Source organism: Camponotus vicinus, unplaced genomic scaffold (genome assembly GCF_025532165.1).
Source record: "Camponotus vicinus isolate PSW18456_S1 unplaced genomic scaffold, iyCamVici1.0 SCAF_1, whole genome shotgun sequence".
Taxonomy (NCBI): domain Eukaryota; kingdom Metazoa; phylum Arthropoda; class Insecta; order Hymenoptera; family Formicidae; genus Camponotus; species Camponotus vicinus.
Genome location: NW_028141945.1, coordinates 9,311,198 through 9,331,072, shown reverse-complemented (window position 1 = coordinate 9,331,072; position 19,875 = coordinate 9,311,198).

The window sequence follows — 19,875 nt, the reverse complement described above, 5'->3', positions numbered from 1 at the left end:
TTTGATTTAAATGTGAAGTATAAATTTAAAGAATCTTACAATTGTGGGCTTTGTTCGATTTAGAGAGTCCTGGTGGAGAGATGCTTCATTTTTCCATGAGAAAATTTTAATCTCGCGAGATAAATGTTACCCTTCATTTCCTCCTTTCGCAACCCGGTCTTTCTTGCCAATTTCTACGTTTGGCTCTCACGTAGGTCTTCGTGCCGGATCGGTAAAGAAAGGATCGGTACGAATAAATTTCAATTTGCAAGCGGCTCAAAATGAGCTTCAATTATTACTTATTACCAGTATACCGGCGCGAAACACAGTTATTATTCGCGCTATATCGTCACCTCGCGACGGGTCGATTCGCTTCTTGGAATTCAATTTAGCGTTTCTCGCATAAATTCCTTCGACCGGCCCCGAAATGCAACCGACGGATGCAACCGCGTGGTTGCATCGGTCAGCGGTTTACCTACCCGCGTCTCTCGGATGAGAGAGAGAGACAGAGAACGCCATTAGGCCCAAGTTATTTTCCTTTCAGAAACCGCGTATTATCCCATTTGCTTGGGAAAGCATTCGTACTCCCCGTGGTAACACTGTAACCTTCGTTTCTTTTCAAAAGTTGCGAATATAATCGACCCCATTTTTCGGGTTTCGCAATAACGCTTTCTTTGCGCCGATGTGAACGAAGATGAAAAGACTATATCGACCGCACTGTCGTCTTTCATCATAACCGAACATTATCTTGTTAGTATATCAAGTATTCTTTCAGAGCGAGAACGTAAATTGATCTTGTTGCGTGCGACAAATGGAAAAAGGCGACAAGATTCGTTGTTAGTTTATACCGTGTTTCGATCTTCCTATCTTTGATATTATTTACCTCTTCTTAACTTTGCTTATTTAACAATTTTGTGAAATAGATGGTTTTTTATTAATGAAAATTTTAATATAAAATATGTAAAAATTGTATTTTGATTTCCTTTCATTATATCATCTTTTTTCTATTTTATTCTTTGATTATCTTATTATATATTTTGATTATATATTTTGATTTCCTTCTATTATATCATCTTTTTTTCTATTTTATTCTTTGTGAATAGGATGATAATTGTTCATAATTGGTATTTAAAAAAATTAAAGAATGAGTTCTCTAGAGCTTCCTTCAGCATAAATTTTGACACACCGGTCAATGCTGCGTTCAAAGCGAAATAAAAAAAAATAACAAATCACTCGATAATATCCGCGAAAAATACCCATCTCTTGTTCGTTCGTTAGTATCCTATTTTACGAGTGCACTAAAACCTTCTACTTTATAATATTCGGCATCTGCTTCCACAATTCCGTTCTTGACGCGCAACACCTTTCGCCTGCGCAAGTCTTATCAAAAATCGGCAAGTCGCGACGAAATTGCATATAATCTTTTCGTCATCATAATCGTGTTATGGACTTCTACCAATTATTGACCATCTTTATTGCCGTCTTTCATAAGGCATAAAGATCCAAATTGTTCGAAGGTTCAAAGATTTCCGATTGAGATATAGCTAATAAAAATCATATAGAAAAAATATTGCTAGATGAGAAAAATTTCTGCATTGATAGTTTCAAAAAATACATTTGAAAAATATATGAAGTACAGATTACAATATTTACTACAACGTTTATCACAATTATTTCGTCTGATTGAAGTATAAAATTTTAAATTAATAACGAGAGAGAAGAAGAACATTTAACTGGAAGCCCGTATAAATACGTGAAAAAAATTTATGAAAGAGTAACAACTCTTTCATTTCGTTTGCCAACGAATGTGCCGGTCTTCGGCTTTCGGATAATTGAAGGTGGGATGCATTTCTACGGCTACTATTGCACGGAACGATCCGGCCAAGTGCGTGCGGCGCGTCGAATTAATAACGCATCATACATACACACACGTTAGGCCACCGTGGGGCTCTTCGGGGAAGTTGGGTGAGTCGACGAGGAGAGGAACACGTTAAAACCGACTGTTTACACGAGCCGGTACGAGGGAACGAAAACGTGACACGGAGGGATACGCGCCGAATGAAGGATCAACCAATCGCGTAGCCACGGTGAATGGAGTCTGTCGAAGCACCGGGGGTGGACCCCTTTCGGTGAGCGACGAAGGACGCGTCTCTCTCTCTCTTTCACATTGTGATAGGGAACACGAGTGAGGGAGAGAGAACAAGACGAACAAATGAGTACGATGAGTTACGGCGCGGTGTAAATCTCGGGCTAATGGTTGCCTAAACGCGAAATCCGCCGACTCGCTCGCTCGCCTCGGACCTCTCTCTTTTCCCCCTTTCCTTCCCCACTCCCGCGGTGCGACCGAGAAATTTAATAATCCAACTAATGGAGCCCGCGCGCGGTGGCTTATTATAGTTATATACAGCTCGAACCCGAGGATCGACCCCGAGACGAGAGGCGAAGGGGTCATCGATGGGATTTTATCTAACTCGTTGAGTACTGGCGATCGGATCGAAGCGGAATTTACTTTCCATCCTTACGTCGAGAGATAGAGATAATATTTCACGATTCTGATATTTTTATGAACATTCGAAATTTATCGAAATTAATCGCCAATTATGATTAAGACACTTATATTGAATTCTCTCTCTTTATGAAATTTATATCTTGTAATAATTTATAAGGTATAATTATTTATATCGTGTGTGTAGAACAAATTATGCTTCGTGATAAAATATTCCGAACAATAATTAATTATTACGTCAAACAACATTGAAATAAAGACGAAGTAATAGTAATTCATTTGTCGGCATCAATTTGCATCTCGCGGATTAAAGATTGAATCCAATCATCTTTGCCTTCAGATATACGAGCGAGAAAAAAGTAGAGAGTAGAATTCGTCGTGAGATTCCATCAAGATGATTTCCTGGGGAAGAAAACCTTCGCAGGTCGAGGACGCGGAGACGCTCTCTGGGTCGGGGAGAATTTTTAAACGATCTTGTCGGCGAACGAGAGGGATCTTGGTAGATGAAGAGGGCAGTAAATCAGGCCGGCGAACGTTTACGGGGGTTTTTGGGGAATGTTGAACAAACAATTGACGGCTAATAAAGCGACGCGGGATGCCACGTGGGAAGGGATCGGATTAAGTCGCGCGAGACGCCATAGATCCGTATCGTTTTCCACGGATCCGTACATATTTGTTCGCGCGCGTCCCAATAAGAATCGCTTTTTACGCCCTTATAGCCACCTTTAAACGCACCACGGATCGCGCGGACCGCCGCGCGAAATTTAATACCCGGCGGACATAAAGTATCGGCGATCGAAATCCTCGTGCGCCACTTAATCGGTAACACGCTGCGACGTCGCAAATTACGTTCTTTACGCCGGCAAAGGTCCCGGACAATCGACGATAACATCCGTAATTGCGAGTTTCGAAATTATACGATGGCGACACAACGAGGCTTTGACGTAAAAATAATATATAGAATGGCCCAAACGCCTATTTATTTTTGAATGCGAAATTCGCTTTTAACAAAATTAGCGTTTGCTTGTCTTAAGTCATATTTATTCCTTAATAAAATCGAATGTTTATTCGCTAATAAAATCAGTTTTACAGATGCTTTACCACACTAATTTATTTAAGATGATGATAACTTTTTACTTTTATTTAAAATTATCCTTCAATCGAAATTCGAATTTTTATATACTTATAATCATCAGAAAGAGTTAATCTTTTATTTTTTTTTTAAAGAATTTAGATAAATGTTTATTATAAAAAGATAAGTAAAAGATTAGTATTATGACTATAATGATTAATTGAATGCATTGATTGACACACAATCGTAAACATATTGAAGATACAAGACATTATAAATTATTCTATTTATGGGCGATAATTACTTCTTTAACGTCGCATATTGCATCTCATGTTGCATTTACATATATTGAATTTGATTTCTCGCTGGTTTAAATGTAATTTGCCTGTCATTTTCGGATTGAAAACGCAAAAGACATAAAATGATCGGATTGAATGAGTGAAATAATGAAAAGGCGTGATAAATCGTTAAATAATAATAGCTTTGTGGAATTTTCATGTTTGAAATATATATTGTACATAGTACTGTATTTTGATTATTTATTTTTGTTGCATTGCGCATCTTAATTGATCATTGTCTCGATTCGCTCTTTCATATCTATGTATATATCGTGCGATAAAATTATCGCTATTATTTTTCAATCAAATTAATGAAATGTCGCGAGTACGAGATGAATGGGTTCTGGTCAAGCGTTGCAACATTTAATGAAACTGTAGGCTCATTATTAATCTCATATTTTAATATTTAATAATCACATATTATAAAATCAACGTTTATTATCAACATATCGACTTATAATTTGTCAAAACATGTATTTCGCGAAATTTATTTGATTAATGTTTTTAGCCGAATCAATAAATCTAATTAAATTTTCGAATATTGCATAATCCGTACTGATTATATTTAACTCGTACTAACAACTTATCAATAACAAATTAGCAATAAATAAATATCGCTGCGATAGGTGAAACTAGTTGTTTTTATAATATAATAAAGTATTGTAACATAACAAAGACTGCGATTAATGTACCGTGGGTACATTAATCGCAGTCTTTGTTATGGGAGTACCGTGTTAAATGCCGTGCAATCGTATTCTGTATTAATTAGTTCGCGCGCGATCGTAATTAATCGTCTTTTCGCGAGTGAGTGTTGTGCCATGAAGAATTAGAAAAGGATAAACAAGAGAGGAGGAGGAGAAGACATTAGGTACAATGGTGGAGCAACCTTGGGGGGAGAAATTTATAATGTATTTAATTCGTTACTTGTGAAATTAATTGTTCGTTTGTTTTCGATGCAATCTATTTTATATTACATAATATAAATTATATTATTATATATTTATTATTATATTATTATAATTATAGTTTAATTAAATTGTGTATGCGCAATATTTTCTTTAAATTTTATTTCGTAACATTCAACAACAAAAAATATTTAATAGAATATATTTATAGTAATATATTACTACAAATATATGTACATATACAGTTTTTCCTAAGAAGTCACTGTCTGAAATAGCTTCGTTTAATTCAAAATTTTGATGTTTGCTTTCTACATGTTTAAAAATTCCGAACATTCTTGAATATTAATCTATTATATTATTCATATTATAATTATATAACTCTTTATTATAATTATATATACAATAAAGGAAAAATAGAACATAATTTTTTAATATTTAATTTTTTTGTATTTTTAGGATTTTGATGATTTTCAGTTTTTTATTTATTACCAAGATTTATCATAATTTTGTTGTTTTACTCGTTTATATAATTATCTGTAAAGATTTATGTAACATATTAGTGAGTTTTCAATTTTCGTTCTAATAGAAGAATGCTTTTCAAGAATGTTGAGACTAAAGATAAATGTAATTTTGAAGATAAAGATTCTATGGAAAGGAAAGAATTTTTTAATATTGATATAAAAAAAGAAATATGAATCTGAAATGATTCTTTCTCTCGGAGCTTCTGTACCCTTGCTCTTTCGGGAATGAATAGGTCGAACCAGTTTTTCGGGATCCATGAAATATCCCGTAGGGTCGCTAGGTGTCGGTAAGAAATTAATAGCCTGGTAAAACGTCCTGCTCGTGAAATGTAAAATAAGATTGCCATAATTTATAATTTAATAACAGACTAAAGAGGCTTATTAAGAAACGCACAGTCTCCAACATAGTATCATATTTATTACAACCAGTTTTGCGCGAACTCCTCCTCGCAGAAAAGAATAAACCACAAAAACGGGAACAAAAATGCCGTTCACTTTGAAATATAATCGATAATATTTTCGACGCATTTATATAACATACAAACAAGAGAAACATATAATTTATATTACGTTCTGCAATATCGCTACCTCTTGTGCATTGAGATAATTAAAAAAATATTCACATAATTATTTACGAGTATTTCCAATTTTTTTGCTTTATTATTTAATAAATTAATAATTTTTATTTATTTTTAATATTTTAATAATTTTATTTATTTTTAATATTTTAATAACTTATTTTAAATTTTAATAAATTCCTCAAGCTCATTCATAAAAGAAATTGTAAAAGTTATATTTATAAATATTTTCTCTAAATTCATAGACGTAAATGGTACATGAACATATGTTCGCAGATATTACGCACCGATATTAGCCACACCTTAAAAGGAGCGTACTCGCTAATTACACGGCAGTTTGCGTTTTTCTCAAGTTACATCGCGGGCGACTTTCGCCGTGTCCCACATTATTGCATGCTAATTAATTAAACGCGTTACCGTGTTGCGATGCAATCGTAAATGTCTCAATCGGCGTCGACCACGAAAGAAAGACGAGTAAGTTTTTCCATCCTCGGCGAAGCTTTATTTACATCGCTGTTGTATAACGCTTCTGTGAAAAGAAAACTGGAAAGGTGAACTAGCAGAGAATCAAGGAGGGAGAGAAAAGAGACAGACTGAAGGGTTGGGGGCCTCTCTCGGGGTTCACCATAAATGCCCGTTTATTACTGCGGTAATATTACCGTCCACTCCGAGGACCGCGCGTTTTATAGGTAATAACTCATTTGGGAATTAGGCTCTTTAACACAAAGCCCTCGGTTTTCGATAAGCATCTCCCTGTGCCCTAGGTATATAACCGGGGAAAATGAGAAGCCCTATATAATGTCTCGGTTTGGACCAACGGCATCGGCCGTTTTAAACACGTAACACGTTTGTGTAACACTCGCTCGTTGCTGTAACACGTTGCGACGCATAACACGACTGTGGGCAGTCTATCGACCTTTATAACCGAGTCCCCTGCCGTGGATTTTTCTTAGCATCGCTCTAATGTCGGTCTTTAAATGGAGCTATCATGATATCGCGTTGCTGCCATTTCGAGTTGCACGGGATAACTATCGAGCTAAGCAGCAGGAACGAAAGGAATTCAATCGTGAGTCGAGTTTTATGATCCTCGAAGAGAGAAAGAGAGAGAGAGTTATAGAAACCCGTGTGAATATTGTTATAGCATCATCGATCATTCTAAAATCCCTGAACGGAACTGCTTGGCGTCATTAATTTTACTGATGCAATCATCGCGAACTGTATTGCGTTTATTACGATAAACAGTGGCATCCGGATTATACTGTTAACGGATAAAATCAGTCGTGGCTCTTCGACACATTCTTATTTTATCATTAAAACTTTATTATTAAGACATTAAATGATTGAACGGCATTGCGTAAACAATAATTTACTCGTGCAGGTAATAACTTTTAACGGTTACTCCCTTCGGCGATTTATAAGGATTAAAATATTTTAAAAACCCGACTGGCGCACGATGTATTCATGCATCGACTTTTAAGGCACGAGCACGAGCCCGTATAAGGCCAGTTTAAAAAGTCTCCGGAGAGCACATCCAGAGGAGGGCGAACGAAATGTCGAAAGCGACCGCGTGTACCGCTATAAGGATAATCGCACCCATAGCGAAGAAAAGAATCGAAAAAAGATCGTGAAAAGAGAAACGATCTCAAGGGTACTCGAGAAGGCGTTGATCTTCAAGCCGACGAGAGATCCTAATTCGGTTAGTCCTTGCGAGAATGAGTTCCGTGCACTGTATCCGAGGAAAATCCCCGTAAAATCCGAAACGAACATCGTGCATTTTCTAACGTCATAGAATTCCTTTATAAATACCGTATTTTATACATATTTTATCTTGTCATCTTTCTCTCTTTCTCTTTCATCATTTATTTCATCTTTTTGACACATTTTATTTTAATAAATAATAATGTGCAACTAATTAAAATCAAACGAGTATTAATTTGATGAATTAAAACGAACGAGTTTTTAAATAAAAGTTTTTTACGATATAAAATAAGTATATATCGGTCGTTTAAATGATTTTCACTCTTGCACTGATACGATCGATCCGCGAATCGACCCCAGGATTCTGTTTAAGGTCAACGTACGAGAATCTCCGTGAAGAATACACGTAAATCGCAGACTCGTGCACAATGAGATATTCCACGGAGTTCCTAATCATGCGATCGCGAGTCATTGTTTATGTTTTATCGGTTCCGCGAAAACGACATTGCCTTGCGGCCGATCGATAGATGGATCGTCCATGGCGATCACGTTGGTCAATTCTTGTTTACATACCTCGACGGTGACCGCTCCTGAATTTGAAATGTTGCCTCCTATCTTTCTCGAAAAAAGCAATCTTTGTTTGTCAATTGCTAAAAGACATGATCAATAAATAAATAGAATAAATAAAATTCTCCTTTGAATTTTTTTATAGCGATTTATATAGATTATTTAAGATAAATTTTAAATATGAAAAGAAAATATAAGAATTAGAAGAAATAAAGAATTCTAAAGCAAAGGAGATTTTTTGAGAGAAATTCTGTAGCGAAAAATCGTCTTAATTCTTAACTAAATATCTTATTAACAATTTTTCTCGTGCCACGCGCGACTGCGGACGAGTCCTTTGCCGAAAAGAAATATCCTTGCAAAAGAACCGGCTTACAAAGTCGCAGTTTAACGTGATCATCCAGGCAAGAAAAAGCAAGATAGAGGATTCCGAAAGCTGAAAGATACTCTGAGCCCAAAATCGGTAGGCTAACCTGTACAAAACACCGGTTAATCCGAGTCTGTCGTATCGGTGACCTGTCGGATTAGATTAGAAGTCCTGCAGAAGCACAGACCACCAGGTGAACCATTGGTAACCGATCCCACGTCACGGACCAGCCTAAACGTCGTCCCTTCTTCTTTCTTATATTCTTTTTTTTTTTTATTCAGAGAACTTCCAACGGCGAAAGGAATGCACGAAAAACTTCGGAATTAGCGAAATTTAGCACCTTAAAACTCATCTTGCTTTCCAGTTGTTTGAATGAAAAATATTTATTGAAATAGTAGAAAATTTTTAGAGCATTATATATGAAAATATTAGTTATTTATTATGAAGATTTTTCCTCTTTTTTAATTGATTTCGAAAGTCAAGAATTTTTCATCTTTTTTCACAAAATTAAAAATTTTATTTTTTAGAAATTTTATTTTTTAATTTTATCTTTTATTTTATTTAAAAGAAAATAGCTTTTTTATGTATATATATCTATAAATTTTATGTTCGAAGATTTCGGACAGAATATAATGATTCAATATAAATATTTAACATAATGATTTAGATAATGATGGAGATATTTTTATCTTGTTTAAACTCGCAAAAATTTATTTACGCATCTTGTGAATTGCTCTATATCAAAAATTTTCCGAGACAAAAAATTGCCTTTGCGAGCGAGACTTTACATAAGCAATGGAACGGAAGAAATCGAAATCGCTGTGAATTTTCCGATTTCTCGCGTGCACGTGTGAGAATATGTCCCCTCAACTTCCGCTTCAGTGGACAGAGCCCGAGTTTTCGGCAAAGTCACGAGGTGCCGCTCGTAAAATCAACATTAGCCGACAATACCGGGCCAAAGTGACGTTTCAATCCTCGATCTATTCAGAGTCAAAAACCGCGAAATTCTCGTTGCGCGGCCCCGATATCGAGTCGTGTATTATCCGAAAACCACGAGATTCCTTGGAACCCCTCGCTTTTCCTCCTGCCTCCGCCAACATCCTTTTGTGTCGATCGGACCGGCGATTATTTCGCATCTGCACACTCGCGCGACCCCCGCGACAATGGACCCTCCAAATATTTATTTTTTGGGTCCGCTCTCCAAGGGGACCGCTTAATCTCGTTAAAAGCGACAATGAATCGGACCGAACGCCGGGTTTTGACTTCGGAGTTAAGAGGCCCCGACGTCGTGTCCTTGGTCCTTGATCGCTTCCTGCCCACCGGTCCGTCCTGGCCGTGCTTTTCCGGAGGGGAAAGATCTAATTTTCTGATTTGCCTCGGGTGTGGCTCGCCGATGATTTTCCAGACCAGCAAGATTACCATCGGCAACTTACGCACCATATAAACGCATTTATGAAAGATACACATGTGGTTAAAACACATCATAAATCCTACGCGAAGATTTTGTAACGAAAATTTTGCACAATTAATATACGCAAATAATACAAATGTAACAATAATAATTCCTATTGATTAGTCAATTTCTATTATTTTTTATTTTAATTAAATTTGTCTTTTTATTTTAGAGAGAGTGTGTATTATACATTTTCGCATTTTTTTCAGATATTCTAGTTTAAAAAATTTAATAAGAGTATCATGATTATTATATTACTTTTAAATGCTGACAACGAAGATGATTCGTGGCATTTTCCGTCATTAACGACGATGCTTGTGTCGCCGGGTGTTCGAGGAATCGATTATGACGGCGTCATCGGGCGCGTGTTGGCATCCGCGCGTTTCCAACGCGTATGTTTTAGAGCGCGCGATTTTACGACAGGTCGACAGGCTGCAGGCACGATTTTGCTTATGGCAAAAAGAAACAGAGACAGACACCCACGTAGTGACAACGAGACTGGAATTACATCCGACTCTCGTCGCTATTGCGCCTTCATCTCGCACACCTCACGAAAGGTGAAAATATAGGCGATGAAACGTGCCTGGAGGTATAATGAGTCGCTAATTGCTCGGCGATACGATTTTACGGCGCATTCTATTAATTGGAAATATTGCGAATGCTATCACGTATACTTTCTCTTTAAAGAAATATTTAAACTTACTTTCCTCTCAAGAATAATGCACGTTTATCGATATTGATTTATTATAAATATTTATCTAATTATAAGAGAAAGGCTTTTCTCAAGAGTAATGCTCGTTTAATATCAATATTGATTTGTTCTAAATTAATTATAGAAAATTAATAATTGTAGAAAATAAATAATTATAATTAATAATTATAGAATATTAATAATTATAGAAAATTAATAATTGTAGAAATTATAGGAACAAAAAAATTTTTCTCATTTAAGCTCATTGGATGTCGATATAAGTTAATTATAAACAATTATTTAATTATAAAAAAAATCCTTTTGCCCAGAGAAACTTGAAATTAAATTGAGAAAATTATCGGCTGACAAATCTAACGCGGAAGTTAGATGAATCCCATTGACAGTCTTGGTGCGTCGTCGTGTCACGATTATTTCTATAAGATTGTTAACACCTTACGATTACGATTCCGGGATCGTCTTCGGGTTAGAGACGTTCGCGAGAAGATTGAACCGCCCGTTAAATAATTGAAATAATCTCTCGCAGTGGACGTTCCGAGAATGCGTAGCTCGCGGGCGAGATCGAAGGCGTCCGAGTGTGAAATGTGTCCGTACCTTATTACGAACGTGCCATAATAATGCGTGAACGCGGTAAGTATGCGTCGCGCGGTGTGCGTGCGGCAACGCGCATATTCGCGAGGCGAGAGATGAGGGGTACCCTTCGCCTCTTCCTCCCGCGCTTCACGACCTGGGTGGCACCCAGCCGGGATATTCCTGTCATGCGAACGCCGACGATAATAGTTAAACACGCTTAAGCATCGGCACGTGATTCGCGCCGACTCGCGCGCGAATAATTGTCGGCTAATCGCCGGTTTGTTTGACGCGCGTGAAATGCGTTTCAGGCTCACTGGAAACCTTCCCAGTCTGTTCTCCGGGCGATCCTGGATAGACAATAGATCGGGAAAGTTGCCGATCGGGAGATAATTCACCTCCGATTGTTTCGCACAGCGAAAGTTGAAAGTATCTTATTTTATCTTATTTCAGTTTGCGAAAAATTTTGCAAAGATTTTTCCTAAAACTGATCGCTATCTCTTCGGCAATTTCTTTATTAATCATATTTAAATGTCTCCGTCGACACCCACATTAATATCATCTTGCGAAAAAAGAAGAATTTTCAGGATAATCTCGCCATTCGAAGCTACACAAGCTGGAGAATTAATCTCTCGAATACGCGATAATCCCATTCGAAAAAAAAAAAAAAATAGAATACACGGTCTCCGCCAGCTCGATTTTTTCCGAGCACGTACGCGCTATATCGAGAAGCAAAGTTTGCTTAATCGCCAACATCGTTGTCCCTCCCTCGCGCTTCAATTCCGCAAGGGAAGCGAACCGCTCGCGATTCAGGAATCTCGTTAGCATTTCCATAATGCCATCGAATTATCAACACCTATATAGTTGCTCTCGCAACTATCTCCCGGGGCTCTTCTCCGTCATATGTCTTCCCTCCCGCCCTTTCCGCCCACCGTGCCCTAACGTACATGATATCGCCTGAGATATCGTATGAGGCACGCGGCATGATCCATAAATAATGCATGGGCACCGCGTCTCGTGTCCCGGTCTGTAATTTGATTGCGGAGGCGTCGATTTAAAAGTTTGGCGCCCACCTTTCCACACAGACACGGCCATAATGGCACCTACACACACGCGCCAGAAGCGAACGCGCTAGAAGACGCGCAGCGAGAAAGCGTGGAAAGACAACGTGGATCCGATGGGGGCGGCGGCGGCAAAACGGGGTGAGGGAAAAAAAGGGTAAGAAGAGGGCAGGTCCTCTCGTGGAAAGGTTCGCTGTATCGTCTAAGACAATCACACCATTGTATGCCCGCCACGTGCAATTAACGATAGCATCTCGCGGAATTGTTCATTTATCATCGGGCCCTACCCCCCTGTCCTTTAAATGACGATGACTCTGAGGGGTTGACGCGATCGCATGCGAGTAATCGCGTGACTTCGCGGGTTGCATCGCGCCAGATAACGGTACGCACTACTCGCGAATGAAAGCAGACGTAAAGAATACGTGTACCAGGCACTTGGATCTGTCATATATATAATACAGTCATATATAATACAGTCGTACATAATACAGTCATATATAATGCAGTTACATCACAAGAATTACAATGGGCTATCATAAAGAATTCCATTAGGATAACAGCTGTTCTCTTAGTCTGTTAGTACAACAATTCGCGAATGAAGTCATATTAGATGCATCTGTAATTATATAATATGTCAGGTAAATTTGGGACATCGCTCGAATAACTAATATAAAATAATAACTTATTATTTTAATATTTTATTGAAAGAATATTTAATATTTAATATTTAATATTTTATTTAATATTTAATATATTTTTTATTGAAACTATAATTTCTTGATTTTTCATACAGTGAGTAAGTGAGTAGAGATTATTATAAATACTTGTAGATCATAAATTTTATTTGAAACTCATGAAAGTAAACTTTTTCTCTTTGCATAAAGGAAATTCAGATATTTTATATAAGATTGTAATAAGATATAAAATTTTTGTAAAGAGATATAACTCTTTAGATGATAAAAATACTATTAATAAGGAGCGACACAATAATTAATTTAATAATTAATTTAACTCGACGATATCAATTTTGCGTTTAAAAGAACATTAGTCACTCAAAGTCTGTCTGCCTTGAGGAATTCATAGAAAATGTTATCCTAAATAGTTGTCGAGCTGTTGGTCGCGAGAAGTAACGTTTCGCGACACTATGCGAGACTTCCTTCCTGTTGGGCTTTGCTCATCAGCGATGTCAGTCACACCCAGGCGATATTTCAGACGACGGTCTACGCCTCTAGCGCCCGTAAGAGCGTTTTGTTTATGACGGTCCTAACTCGGTCCTCCACCAAGTTAGGTACACATGGCGCGCATCGCGGATCCGTGATTAATTGGCGGCCTTCCAGGTAGTCAGCCGATGCTGGCCGGTGGCGACTTCGCAGCGCATAGCCTTCCGTCGTTGACACACACCGACCATTGTTCTATGATTAATCATTCATTGGCAAGTCACCGTTCTTTCGCGGTAAAGAGCCTCGTTTCCATGTCGTCTTGTATTTCGCGCTTCGCGTCGACCGTCAATAGATCGTTCGTTTCCTCGCTAGCGAGAACATTCATAATTATGCTAAGAAACATCTAAGATCAATGCATCAACAGATTTTACAATTGTTTTCATTATTCGAAAAATTAATGATCAGAGGATATAATTATAACGATCAGAGATTGTACAATTATATCTCGCTCTTAATTTTAATTTAAAAATTAATTTATTATAAATATCTGTATTGATTATACATTTTTTATTTATCTATTATCTTGAGATATATAATTGGGTTTTTTTAATTCTATCTGAAATGGGGTTCAACGGATGCATATCCAAAATTGTTTAGAGTTTTTCCGGCGTAATTATCACTTAATTAATAATCTATTACTGGTTCGTCTACAGGATGTGAAATTATCATTGTCATTATGATATGATATGATTCTCTGTAATCTTCACAGGAAGCAAAACTAAAGCTAGCATACTCTGCTATCTGACAAAGAGTGGAAACGTTGGTTTATCATTCTTTCCATTAGAGTAAAAGGAACACACCACGCGCAGGATAGGATCTAATTGTTCCAATTTTGTGCGTGCGCGTAATAATTTTCTACGATAATTAAAAAATTATATAATGACAAACAGAGTTGACACATCTCTCGAATGAATAAGTGACTTCGCGAGGGATCGTTAAATGAGCATATCGGGCGTGCTGCAGTCGCGGTTTATCCGGGTTTCTTTATTATCATGTACACACGATCGAGTGTGGACGACCAGCGTTTCCGTGTAATGTGACATGGTGGAAATCAAAGATTCAAGGCGTCCCCGTCATAACCATTTACCGTTGACACCGTCTGCATCGTTCAACCGTTGTCAGGACGCGCATCGCATGCGCGATCGAATTCTCGCAGTCTCGAGAGAGAGAGAGAGAGACGGTCGGACGGGGACGGGAATGGAACTCGTCAGAAGCCGGAAGTGTGCGACGACACGGAGAGTAATGCATTATCGCTGCTAGGCAATATCTTGCCCGACACATCATGTTAATCGATCACGAATTTTCGTCGGATTTCCACGGATCGCTTTCCACGGTAACGCGCAGCCGTCACGCGTGTGAAGGGGAAGTCACGATGAAGGAACGTCTCTGTGAAGCGACCACGTGGCATACCAATCGATAGGTGCTCGATGGCCGCAATTAGCCACATTAAATTTCGTGAGGAATTTTTACGATGAATGCTAAGTATTTCCTCCGTTTTACGAGCCAACATTTTATCGCGGCGACAAGCCTTTTGACAAGTCTCTCTTTCCTCGTAAGTATTCGATAAATGTCAGGATTTTCGATAAGAAGATTGCTTAGGATTAAACGAACAAGATTATGGTGGCACTTACAAACGCGTCAGTATAAATGTTACTTCCACGATACGTGAGTTTTAATGACTCTTGGATTTTAATGACCCTCGAGTTCTTGAAGGGTGCGATCTCTCATGCGATATTTCGCGCATTTCGCGGACGTTAATTTCGTCGAGATTTCAGCGGCAGAAGAGACTCTAAGATCCCTTCTCCCTCCACGCGAATTCTTCCGATTCCTCTGCTATATATCTGTCAAATTAATCACCGGTCTATCTTGCTTCTTTCTTCTCCCCGTAGTTTCGGTTATCCGGATGAGAATCGCATTCTTGGGAACGCGCCGTGATCGGAGAAATTTCGCGAATTCCAATAAAACCGCGGCGGCCGTGTCGGCAACACGTGTCCGCGGTTCTCCACGAAATGCGAAAAATGTCTCAGCGGATCCGCCTTGCTAGATCTGCCCGTCCGATCTCTTCGGGTAGCTCATTCCCGACCCGGTTCGCCAGGTCCGATCGTCGACTCGGATTCTCAGTCTCGGGTCACGAAATTATCAGTGTAAAATTTAACACGCACCAATTATACCAATTATAAACACAACATAATTATAATAAATATGCGAGAATGATTACAAGTGTCTTACGAGGCGATTTTAATCGAATAAGGGACGAGTATAGTAATTAAATAATTTGGCTCGAGCATTATATATGTTACATTCATTTATTATCGAAATAAATCGAAAATATATCTTTTTAATGAAATATGTAATTTTTTATTTTTTATTTTAATATTTTATTTTAATTAAATATATAATATATACTTTTTCACCTATCTTTTATAAGTTTATATATATGAATAAACATATAAAATTATAATTTTTTATTCTTTATTTTAATATTTTATTTTAATTAAATATATAATTTTTCCACGTATCTTTTATAAGTTTATATATGAATAAACATATAAATATATAATTTTTTATTCTTTATTTTAATATTTTATTTTAATTAAATATATAATATATAATTTTTCACGTATCTTTTTTATAAGTTTATATACGAATAAACATATAAATATATAATATTTTATTCTTTATTTTAATATTTTATTTTAATTAAATATATAATATATAATTTTTCACGTATCTTTTATACATGAATAAAATCGCTAATATAGTTTCTTTGATTTTACGTTAAATTTCACATTTCGTTTAATTTTATTTTCTTGAAGCTAAAATTCAGGATGCAAAGATTTCGAAAAAAAAAACGCGCGTATTGAAACGAGATTAAGACAAGACAGATTTCAGTATCGCGTTGGGAATACCGGACACTGATTAATACGCTAAAGGCCGAGACTTTACTTTCGTACGATTCGTAAGCAGGCAAAAAGGCGGCGCGGGAAAGGGGGGAAGGATGCTGCGCGGTATGGAGCAATTCTCTCTTTCTCTCGGGGTTAGCCGTGAGCGTGTCGCTGGCGCAGTATGATGCCGATCCTATCTGAGGCGGCTAATATAGTTGTCGTGAATATCTTAAGGCCGGGCGCGCATTCCACGGGGTTTCTCCTCGAGGCTCGCCGCGGGGCGTCCATTCGATCTGGCGAAAGCATCTGCTAATTCGGAATCATGGGAATTTGATTGGCCTTCCCTCGGCAGAGAGAGCTACGCACCAACGCGCCCTTATCACCCCCGCGCGCGCGCGCAGCACCAGAATTAATTCAATATCACGCCCGCTATTTCGCTCGTACCAGAAGCGACCTGCTTGAAAAATTGTCGCCGAAGAACATTTGTACATCTTACATTTATCCGGAGATGACTGCAGACAAATCCGAGGAAATAAATCATCGCAGTCTTTTATTTTCGTAAAAAAATAATATTTAAATAAAATAAAACAATCAAAAGAAGATATTTAAGATCGTAGAATTTGATTTAAAATAGAAGAAGCTATTCTTTTAATTAGGAGAGATGGGACAATTTCTTGTATTTTCCGAGGCATCCTTGGATAAGAACAAGTTTGCATAAGAATTTGATCCACTCGCAGGTAATTCCGGAGAGCGAGTAACGGGCGATTTATCAGCGACTGTGCATAATCCGCGACGAAGCAGCGTGCAAATCGATTACGCTAAAAGATCGCGGGATTACGCGGCATATTCCACGGCAACTTTGTTACATCGGCGACAAGAAATAATCGGCCGTTTCCCGGCGTACGCATAATGCGCCGTGAGATAAAACGTTCGGACGCGTTCCGGATGCTGCGAGCCGGACACGTTCCCGTTGCGGAGGAGGCGAAACACGCCGTCCTTCGGCGAATTAGCATGTAAATCCGCGGTATTAAGACGTCGGTGGTAACGCGGGATGATGAAACGCTCCATCCCGGCATTGTTAATCAAGGAATTAGCATATGAAATCTGTATTATATACGGTGGCCCTCGCGGTATCAGCCGGACGTGTGGGATGCGCCAGGTAACTCTCTCTCTGGAACGCGCGCTCCCAGTGCTGGATTATGTCGACGCAAAGCCCCGCGAATTCTCACAACATGTTCGATGATTTTTACAGGAATTTACTTAAATACACTTTTAGAGAAAATAATTTAATCCTATAAAAAAATAAAAATTTAAATTTGTTCTCGCTGTTAATATTTTCTACAGGTTTTTTTCTTATAAATATGATAAAAGAGGAACATATTTCAGATTAAAGGATGCTAGATTTATTCTCGTTCTATTTATTTTTTAGTTAATCTTCTTGCAACGCGTTGTATAGTGTCATTTAGATAATTTTAAGCGAAATATAATTTAAATGTCTGCTTGACAGTTCGCGATCCGTCAGTGATTCTGTTTCGCACACGTGGATATATCGAGAGAGATCACGAGGGGGCCCGAACGTGAACGTGATGCATCCCGATGCACATGCGCGAGCCACGAATGTTCGGGGTGTACATAATAAATAAGAGGGACTTTATCAGATCCCACGCAGACCCCTGTGGCTACCAGCGGCATTATAATGCCCGTAAGCTGATTAGCCGCTTGAATTTGTCCACGTTCTTATAATTGGCTCAATAAGCAGGTTGCCCGATTAACGGTCCCTCTCTCTCCCGTCGTTTCTTTGTGCATTTATACGCATTTTCCCACCTTGGTCGTTTTTGGACGAGCTCTACGTCTCTCTGGATATTACCGTAGATATATGGTGTACCGCGGGTGTATCTCGCTGTCTCTCTTCGACGAATGCCCGCGGACAAACGGGAGGAAATATGGGTGGCGTAACCGTGGTCGTCGGTGAAAAATCCTCGTAAGCGACGGTCTCTTTATACACCACGGCCGTAAAGGCATTAATGTTGGAGTATTCTTCAGATTTACGACGTGCCACTGTATATATTAATCGCGTTTACCCTCGCATTTATTACCGCCGCAGCATGATATATCTTGAAATCTTCAGTCGCAAAAATTAACCGATATTTTCCATCTAATTCGATTACTTGTGTATTAATAGATAATAATTGCGAATAAATGATGGTAAATTTTTTCTGCAATTTTAATTTTCTATAGAGAATACGAAGAATTAAATTCCATTTAATTTTACGCGGCAACTTTATTAAATTTTTGATTTATTAATATACTTTATACGCCATTATATTCGACGCTGATCATCGCATTCAAGATATTCACGCTAACGTCACGTCGGTGTGCAGGCTCCTTTAAGTATTTATTCAACGGCAGATCCGAAAACCCCGGGAGGGAACAAAACGCGCAACAAATAGGAGTTAATCGGCCAGTTACATCGATACTAAACGCGCGGTTCATTGTGTGGAGGCAAACGCCTGCTCGATATAATTGGCCTCTAATTAGAGTCCGGCAAAAAGTAAACTCATCGTTTGCTTGCCTCACCAGCTCCTCCACCTTCTCTCTTTCTCTCTCCATCGTTTCTTCGCTGTTGCTAGATTCTTTCTTCGCCTCCTTCTTCTTCATCCGCATCTCTCATGAAATCTCTTCTTTGCTCTTCCACTTCTCTCTTTTTCTACAAAGTTTCCTCTTCTATTTCTCTCTTTATCTCTTTTCAAATTCTCATCATCGACGAACATCGATCTTAACTCGTTATTAACATTTGAAATTATATATTAATATAATAAGTGACAAAAATAAAAATAATTTTTAAATTTTAATTATTCAAATGATTAAATATTTTTCAGTTTGTGAGACTTGATATTTAATTAAATATAATTAATTCAGAATTATTATTTTTATGTCAACGTATAATCGGGATGTTAAATTATCTCACTGCCAAAAAAAGACTCGATCACGTGTAGACGTGGCTTCTAACGTCCAAAATTGCGACCGACAAACATTTAGATACAGAAATAGCAGTCACGTGGCCACTCGAATATTTCATGATGGTTCAAAATTCCACGTCGGTGAAAGCGTGGAGGAAGAATGACGTTCATGACCGGTATGATTATATCCTGAGACACGACGAGGCCCTACGCCATTGCTCAATGTACCTGTCAGCGCGTCGGGAGGCGCTCGCGAGCCGTTTAACGCTTTACACATCGTCGACGGAGCCAAGACGACTCAACTAGCTCGCCGAGCGGCGATGGAGATTGATTTGCCTTTGTTGGCAATTAGCCCGCGTCCATTAGTCAGCCGCTGACTTTTCAATCGACCGCCAAAACGAGCGAACGGGAGGGAGATCGTTACGAGGCCGGCAGCCTCGTCATCGCCGGACAAATGGATTTTCTTCACGGGTCCCTTTGCCTCTTAAT